We start from the raw sequence: 8,540 nt of genomic DNA on the forward strand, positions 1-8,540 counted from the left end.
CTTTAACACTCTGTAGTTGCTGTCCACAGTCCTTAAAAATTTTACCTTTGAACTTGTTTTTTGTACATGAGCAGAGGAGGTACACGCATGTGTATGTATACATTTGTATGTAGCATTTGTAATGTGCCATTGGAATTCCTGGGGCCCCACAATGGGTGAGAGTACAAGAGACCCAAAGCAATAGAAGGTATATCCATGATGTCTAATGTGTAAAGGGGCACTGATAGCTCCCAGGGACCATGCTTCCCTTTTGAACAAGGGCTTTCTTCAAAAGCAGAAAGAAGGCAATGCCATTTTAAGAAATAGAGCAGCCAAGAACTCTATTCCATCCTTTGTAACTAGTGTTAATTTCCGGTATTAACCAACCAGTTAAACTGCAAATCATGACATGGAAGAGAAAAGATCGGGTAATGTGTCGTTTCCGTCCCTTTTTGTCCTTCCTTACTATTAAGGTGTGTTGGTAGAATGTGCACGTTAACAGAGTGTGCACAGAGCAAGAAGTGAAATAAATACAGTTGGATTGGTTTTGATCAGTATTTCTGGTTTTGCACAAGGTTTCTACTGTTCTGATAAGAACAATGTACATAGGCATGTACATGCTGGGAAATAGGAATACACATTTCAGCAATTCCTCTGACCAGTTAAAGGAGCTCATACTTTCGTTGAAACCTGACACTTCTTGATATAAAGATGAATGGTGAACTTTGTGTTGATGATTAAAACATATGTCTACTTATCATGTCGTTAAAAATCAGTCAAATAGATGTCATGGCTATTGCAGAGAAGGACCACTGAGGAAAGGACAAACTTTTATGTCAATTTTGAACCAGAGTTTCCCATTCCACTTTGCACTGGGTCTTATCAGTTGTGTAGCCACTCCTGGGGGGACACTGACTGCTCCCTGGGAAGGCAAGTTATGAGTCACATAAAGTTGGCCCATCCGATGTCTACATGTGCTCCCTCTGTAACTTTGCTCTAATACACCTGGAGAGGGAACAAATGTTAGATTGAGAAGTGAAAGCAAAGAGCCATGGGAAGAGGGATAGGACAGGACAGGACACCTGAGTCAGGACCCAACTGCTTCTAGTTGGCTTGGTCTTGGGACCTTGGCCATACCTGTGGGGAACTTTCCCATTTGTAAGTTGAGGTTAGGTTATAAAGGTTATTATTCTAAGAGAGTCAGTTTTAGCATTCTGGAGGTGGCTGACTCACGAAACTCTTTCTGATCACGTACCTCCCTACCCCGAGCCACCCTAAACAGATAATCTGGGCAAACGCAGTATACTTACTGTGCAAATGTGCTGTCAAGAAAAATTCTGTTCTCGTCTCATAGGACCAGATCACTACTCCCAAGCTCCTTCTACCTAGAATTTCTCAAGTTTCCATTGTCCACCACTACCTTTCCAAAATGTTGGAGGGGACATGGAGATTATTTTGTTCTACTCATTGATTATATAATCATTACATTCAGAAGTGCTTTAAAAAAAAGATTTTTTTTATTTATTCATGAGAGACCCAGAGACAGAGGCAGAGATAGCAGAGGGAGAAGGAGGCTCCTCACAGGGGGACCGATGTGGTACCCGATCCCAGATCCCGGGATCATGCCTTGAACCAGAGGCAGACGCTCAACTGCTGAGCCACCCAGGTGTCCCAGTTCAGAAGTCCTTAATTCAGTGCAGTGCGCACACAAACATGTCATGCCTCAGACTTCAGCAAGACTTCAATCAGCTTGTCTCACAACAGATGCATCCCAAAGAGAATTCCTCTGTCTTCTCTTTTTCCTTCCAAGAGACTAATCTTGGAAGAGGGAGTTGGGCTTTTTTTAAGCCCTACAATTTTGAAAGAGGACGAGTATCCTAGCAGTATCTAAGTGATGGCCGAGCTGTGATCACAACCAGGGTGGCCCTGAGCGGTGATCTTCATTGTGACCTCAGAAAGGTCCTGCCCAGTCGCCTGTGAACCATCTTCATCCTCAGTCCCCAGAGTGTACTTGCTGCCTTTGAAACAGAGACCAATATTTACGCTTCACACAGGTTTCCATTTAGTGGTTTTTAGCACACCCATAAATTAATAGATAAACTTGTTAGGAACACAAGAAAAAGAATAATTAGTTTGTTGATGTAAATTGTTCCTCAGCTGGAAGTCCAGACAAAATAATCACAGTTTTACTTGTTGACAGTTGCATTTCCTTAAATCAATTATTCCCATGATTTTTCTACAAAAGTAGCTTACTGTGACTATCAGTTTGTTAGGGCACCAGTTAATTGTTTTCTAGCTTATTACTAATGATACTGGCTTTGCTTTCTTTTAAAATACTGCACAATCTTCTGAAATAAGAGCATTAACTGACCTCCCATCAAAAAGAAAACCTCGCCCGCCATCCCATCTTCTTAATTGAAAAGCACATTTTGAATGCAATAAAAAAAAATGAGAGAAACATTGCTTCCCATTCACTTGGTCTACAGTAACGTGGATAAAAGGGGTCTAACGCCAGATGGGAGGTCATTCTTAAGTCGGCCGTTTGCACAGTAAGTGTTCTCAAACAGAGGGAAAGAAACTCACTGATAGAAAAATTGGCCAGGGAGAGTGAGGACATTTAGCCTTGGGTTATAAAATATATCAGGGTGGATTGGCTCAGTCCTACAATGCAGACTCAGGGAAGCAAGACCAGAGGGGAGAATGGACCAGCCTTTCAATTTTCCCCACCGCTGTCTAGTTTTGAAATTACCAATGCCTCACGTTCATGGAAGGAAGGTCCTTATTTATTCCCTGGAAAACTACTTTCCGATGAACTCGATTCTATTCCTAGTACAAATCTCAAATGTCTTGTTTCCATGTCCTGTGATTCTCCTCCTGTCCATTTTTAAAGATTTTATTTATTTATTCATGAGAGACACAGAGAGAAAGAGAGACACAGACAGAGGGAGAGGCAGGCTTCCTGCAGGGACCCCAATGTGGGGCTCGATTCCAGAGCCCCGGGATCATGACCTGAGCCAAAGGCAGACGCTCAACCACTGAGCCACGCAGACGCCCTCCTCCTGTCCATTCTGAGGTCTGGGACAGTGGTGCTACTTACTGGTGAGCTGTGAGTTGCTGCCTGGCTTGGCTGGGTGAGTTCCACCTATACTTAGTCTTGTTTAATCCACTCCCTATGTTCAACAGATGCCCCAAGAAAAGGGTTGCTTTGATGTGATACCGATTTTTTTTTCTTTCTTCCACTTTTTTTTTTTTTTTAAGATTTTATTTATCCATTCATGAGAGACACACACGAGGAGAGAGAGAGAGGCAGAAACACAAGCAGAGGGAGAAGCAGGCTCCATGCAGGGAGCCCGATGTGGGACTCTATCTCAGGTCTTCAGGATCAGGCCCTGGGCTGAAGGCGGAGCTAAACCGCTGAGCCACCCAGGCTGCTCTCTTTCTTCCACTTTGGAATTAATTTAGAATTAGTATTTATTTGCAAATCAGCGCTTCTGTGGAGAGAGATGGGGAGCCCCTTGCTCTTTGTGGTGAATGAAGGCATTTATTTAGGCCACCTGAAGGAGGCTCAGTCAATTCAGAAGCAAGGAAATATGAGAGTTTTCTCTTTGTGGAGTGGAAGTTGCATGTAGTAATCCAAGCTGATGCCATGAAATAAATTGTAATCTTTCCAGGTAAGACATGAGGAGAGACTGTGGTCCCTCTACTCCAGCAAATCAGAGCGCTGCCTCTTGCCTGCCATTTTGACATGTGTCTTTTGTACCCTGTGCCATTATATTCCTCTTCAGATGTTCAGCCTCTCACCCCCTGATGAATGGTCTTAATGAGAGAGACAGCACAGAAATACTTTATTTAATACATTGTTACTAAGAAAGATCGTCCATGGTGTGGAAAGACCTGAGATGCAGGAAATCACTTTCTCCATTTATGAAAACTACAATTACTGTAATTGAATCATTTGGCAGAAAAACTGCACATTATGTTTGAGTATCAGTAAATAAAAGCCCAAATTACTTGGGGTTTATTTAGTCCCTAATTATAGTTAATGCCAACACCCCCTCCCCATCTCTTCCTTATTTTCAGGATTATTTTTATGTGGTTGTTAAATATTGAAGGCATTGAAGATACTCTGTGTTTTGGGACACCTGAGTGGCTCACAGTTGAACATCTGCCTTTGGCTCAGGGCATGATCCCTGGATCCAGGATGGAGTCCTACATCGGGCTCCTTGCATGGAGTTAGCTTCTCCCTCTGCCTGTGTCTCTGACTCTATCTCTCTCTCTCTTTGTGTGTGTGTGTGTCTCATGAATAAATAAATAAAATCTTTTTAAGGAAAAAGAAGATACCCTCTGTTTTAAGTTGCAGTGGGAAAAAAAGAGAGTCCAGGTATTGGCACTAATTTTTTAAAAGGAAACATGAGTAATGTCTACTCAGGCATCCCTGACAATATAGAGAAGGTGTTTGCCAACATTGTTATTTGCAAAGGCAATTTAGGTACGTGCACTCTGTTTCTGTGAATAAGAGTGGAGGAAATGGATATTAAGGTTATTTTTTCACACACTCTGAAATGCTGTGATCCCCCCAAGTCTTCCTTTCATTATCTGTAATTTTTCAGCCACCTAACAACAACCTGGTAACAGGTGCTTCTGGCAAGAAGCACCTCTGCCTTATTACAGTCTATTTTGCTCAAAGAATAAATTTTCCGTAAGGGAGCACACCAACAAATTTGAAAATACGACTAATTAAAATTACCGCAGACTACCAAAATCTCCTGGGGTCACCAAGAGTGTGTTTGGGTCCTGATGCAGAAAATGATTCAGGATCTGTGATGACGAGTGACAGGGGCAAATCTCCGTGATTTGTACAGCATTGTGATGCTTTCATTGCAATTGGGTGGTGAGCCTTGGGCAAATTTGCTTTTCTCCTTCATTCAGCATATTTGAATTCTCCATAGTTCCTGTTGAGAAAAATGCATATATTCAGCCATCAGAAAGAATGGAATGTGTGGATTCTTTCTTTTGAAACTCAGTTTTTCATATTCTAAGGCACTAAAACCAGTGTAAATGTTCTGATGTTTTACCTTATGTATCAATAAGAGATATTTTTCCGTAAGGAAAAGGTAAAACAAGGTCTGCTACTTAGACTCTAATGAACAACCTATAACATTAAGAAATGTGAAATAGAACATAGTTTCTTTTGAAAAAAGATTCTTTGAAGGTTTTACAAACAAGTACCTTTTTATGCCCCACACATAATATCTGCTTCCCTCTTTTCTTAGAACAAACTCTGGCTTAATATTTGTATATATATTCTTCACGTCCATATTTTCATAATCTAATTAAATATATATTAGCTATCAACGGCATATTTTGTTATTTTGTATATTTGAGTATTAACAGAACTTCATGCATTAAAGCTATTAATAATAGGGAATGGAACATGCCCGTTGAATCTGTAAAAATAGGGTAATTCATTAATTTGTTAATTATGTTTACTGGTTACAGCATTAGCTGTTTTTCCAAAGGTTGCAAAGTGTAGACATTTCTAATTCTTAAAAGAAACTGTGTGGCTTTAGACATATGCTATCTGGCATGGTAGATATTCGCCACCTGTGACTACTGGGTACCTGAAATTTGACTAGTCCAAACTGAGATGTTCTCTCCATGTAAAATACAAATCAAGTTGAAAAATTTAGTATCGGGGGATCCCTGGGTGGCGCAGCGGTTTGGCGCCTGCCTTTGGCCCAGGGCGCGATCCTGGAGACCGGGGACCGAATCCTACATCGGGCTCCCGGTGCATGGAGCCTGCCTCTCCCTCTGCCTATGTTTCTGCCTCTCTCTCTCTCTCTCTCTCTCTCTATCATAAATAAATAAAAATTTAAAAAAATGTTTAAAGAAAAATTTAGTATCGGGACACCTGGGTGGCTCAGTGGTTGAGTGTTTGCCTTCGGCTTTGGCCATGATCCTAGGGTCTTGAGATCAAGTCCCGCATTGGGCTCCCCACAGAAAGCCTGCTTGTCCCTCTGGCTGTGTCCCTGCTTCTCTCTCTATGTGTCTTTCATGAATAAATGAATAAAATCTTTTAAAAAACCAAAACTTATTATAAAAAATAATGCAAAATACATCAATTTTTATATTGATTACATGTTGAAATGAAAACATTTTTGACAGATTAGGTTAAATAAAATATATTATTAATATTAGTTTTGCTTTTTGTTTTTAACTTTTCAATGTGGGTACTAAAAATTAAACTTACATTAGTGCCTCACATTGCATTTCAAAGGGACACTGCTTTTTAAGAATTTCTAGAAACTTGAGCCTTGTTTCTTCTGCATTCCTCCCAAGGGACTGTTGGGTCTTTCCTCATCCAGGTAAATATCTGTTGCCCAGAAAATTGATTATCACTGTGCTGTGAATTCAGTATTTCACGATGCTGATGGTGTTCCTGAGCTTGGAAGGTCCATCCCAGACAATAGTCTCATCTGTGATTGGCAGCCATGGCCAGGGTGAATAACACTGCTTGTGTAGCTTTATCCTGGGTATGGAATGACTGATTGTTTACATTTATTAAAAGTGGACATGCTCCAGAAATTCATGGAGTTTAATTCTGGTGATATTTCAATTCACAATTACTACAACCTGTAGTTTTAATTGAAAGTCTCCTGAGCTGGTGTGTAGGCCTCCTGGTCAGGAGAGATTGCCTAAGCAGGGACAAAAGAAAGTTCTGTTTCCTAATGGAATGAGCAGAGTGTAACCATAGTTTCTAATTATGGCACATTAAAAAATTAGCTACATATTGCTGTGTACTATGTTTATTAATAAAATTCTCTTTGTAGATGTTCTCCAAAGGCCACAGCTTCTTGTATGCAATTTCTTAGAGTCACGGTAGCATTTTGGGGAAAAAAACCTGAACTTTGTGCATAGGTGTTCTTCAGTATTGAATTCATCCAGTCTTTATTTTTGATGAGTTGATAAGCTGCTTGAAACATTGTTCAAATTAGCTACATTGTGGGGATCCCTGGGTGGCTCAGCGGTTTAGCGCCTGCCTTCGGCCCAGGGTGTGATCCTGGAGTTCCCGGATCAAGTCCCACATCGGGCTCCCTGCATAGAGCCTGCTTCTCCCCCTGCCTGTGTCTCTGCCTCTCTCTCTCTCTCTCTGTGTCTCTCATGAATAAATAAATAAAATCTTTAAAAAAAATTAGCTACATTGTAAATGATTCATACTGTAAATCCAAATGGTCCTCCCAATGTACTTACCACTAACTGATTCTTGGGACTTTATCTTTGAGGTTTTGTGCTTATTTATGAAGCTTTTAAGAAGCTTGTTCAACATTATGTGTCTTTAATTCCTGAAAGCAATATACTTTGTGCAATGAATTTAAAAGTTGAAAATTCAACTAGCCTAATAAAGGTTAAAAATATATATATACTATTACAGTGGAGGAAAGATTAGCTATAAGAGACAGATTCTATAATACTCATATTTTCTATGGCTTTTGTTGTAGCATTAAAAAATATTTTATTTATTTATTCATGAGAGACACAGAAAGAGAGAGGCAGAGACATAAGCAGAGGGATAAGCAGGCTCCATGCAGGGAGCCCAATGTGGGACTTGATCCCAGGACTCCTGGATCATGCCTTGAGCCAAAGGCAGATGCACTTAACCTCTGAGCCACCCAGGCATCCCTGTATTGTAGCATTTAACAAAAACTTTGAAAAATATGAGTGGCTAAGCACAAAAGGATATTTTTTCTTAAAATGAATTTGATAGTCTAATTTAGAGATGATATTATTCTCTCAATTTCATCACATAAATTCCAGATTTCTCCGCCCCTCCAAATCAAGAGTTGGAATTTCTGCTTCTGACTCAGATGGGCGGCTTGCAGCAGACCACATTTTCCACTGACAAGTAAAAAAATCAAATAAAGCACAAACCCCTCTGTTTGAAGGTATTGTGGTTTCTGCATCAGCCAGGACTTGAAAGGTTACCACCAGGATGTAAGCCAGCATTTTACAACTACAGTTCTCCTTGACGAATTTGTCATCCATAGTGCCAGGGATGTTTCTGAGATTCTAGGCTGCTTTGGCAGAAGATAACAAATAAGACATAAAGTAACCAGCAGAGTTTGTGACAATTTTGTTGTGTTCAAGAGGGAAAAAAATTAATGAAGATAAAAGCTTCCAAAATCCCACTCTGACTAAAGGATCCAAGAACCACACCTGACACTTAACCAGTCTTCCAACAACCAAAGCCACACCTGGCAGGGACTGAGGATTTAGAAGAACATTTATCAAATCTGGAACAGAGTTTGCCACAGTCTCCCAGTTCCCAGAAGATACAGATTAGTAAGAAGATCCCCAGTGGAGAGGAGCCATGGTTCCTGATCTCAGGAACTTTCTGAAGGCTGTGCCTGGAACTGGAGGCAGAAAATGAGAGTGGCAAGAGCCTTGCAGAAATGTCAGCCTATTCTCATTCACTTTGTTCTTGATTGGATCAAAGTCATTAGCCCCCTATTCTCTTTGACCAGAGGGAAAGGTGGAAGCTACATGGAGGAAGATGTAACTAT

The 8,540-nt window shown here is 40.6% G+C and overlaps 1 long non-coding RNA gene across 1 annotated transcript; it reads right to left on the reverse strand.

The window, feature by feature from the left end:
• Positions 1–1,477: 1,477 nt before the first annotated feature.
• LOC144284918 (uncharacterized) lies at positions 1,478–8,217 on the reverse strand. Its single transcript, XR_013353324.1, has 3 exons — positions 7,909–8,217; positions 4,727–4,931; positions 1,478–1,997 (listed from the first exon to the last, which is right to left on the reverse strand). It is a non-coding gene; the product is annotated as an uncharacterized LOC144284918 (long non-coding RNA).
• Between the last annotated feature and the right edge of the window lie 323 nt (positions 8,218–8,540).

The sequence above is a fragment of the Canis aureus genome, chromosome 1 (genome assembly GCF_053574225.1).
Source record: "Canis aureus isolate CA01 chromosome 1, VMU_Caureus_v.1.0, whole genome shotgun sequence".
Classification (NCBI taxonomy): Eukaryota; Metazoa; Chordata; class Mammalia; order Carnivora; family Canidae; genus Canis; species Canis aureus.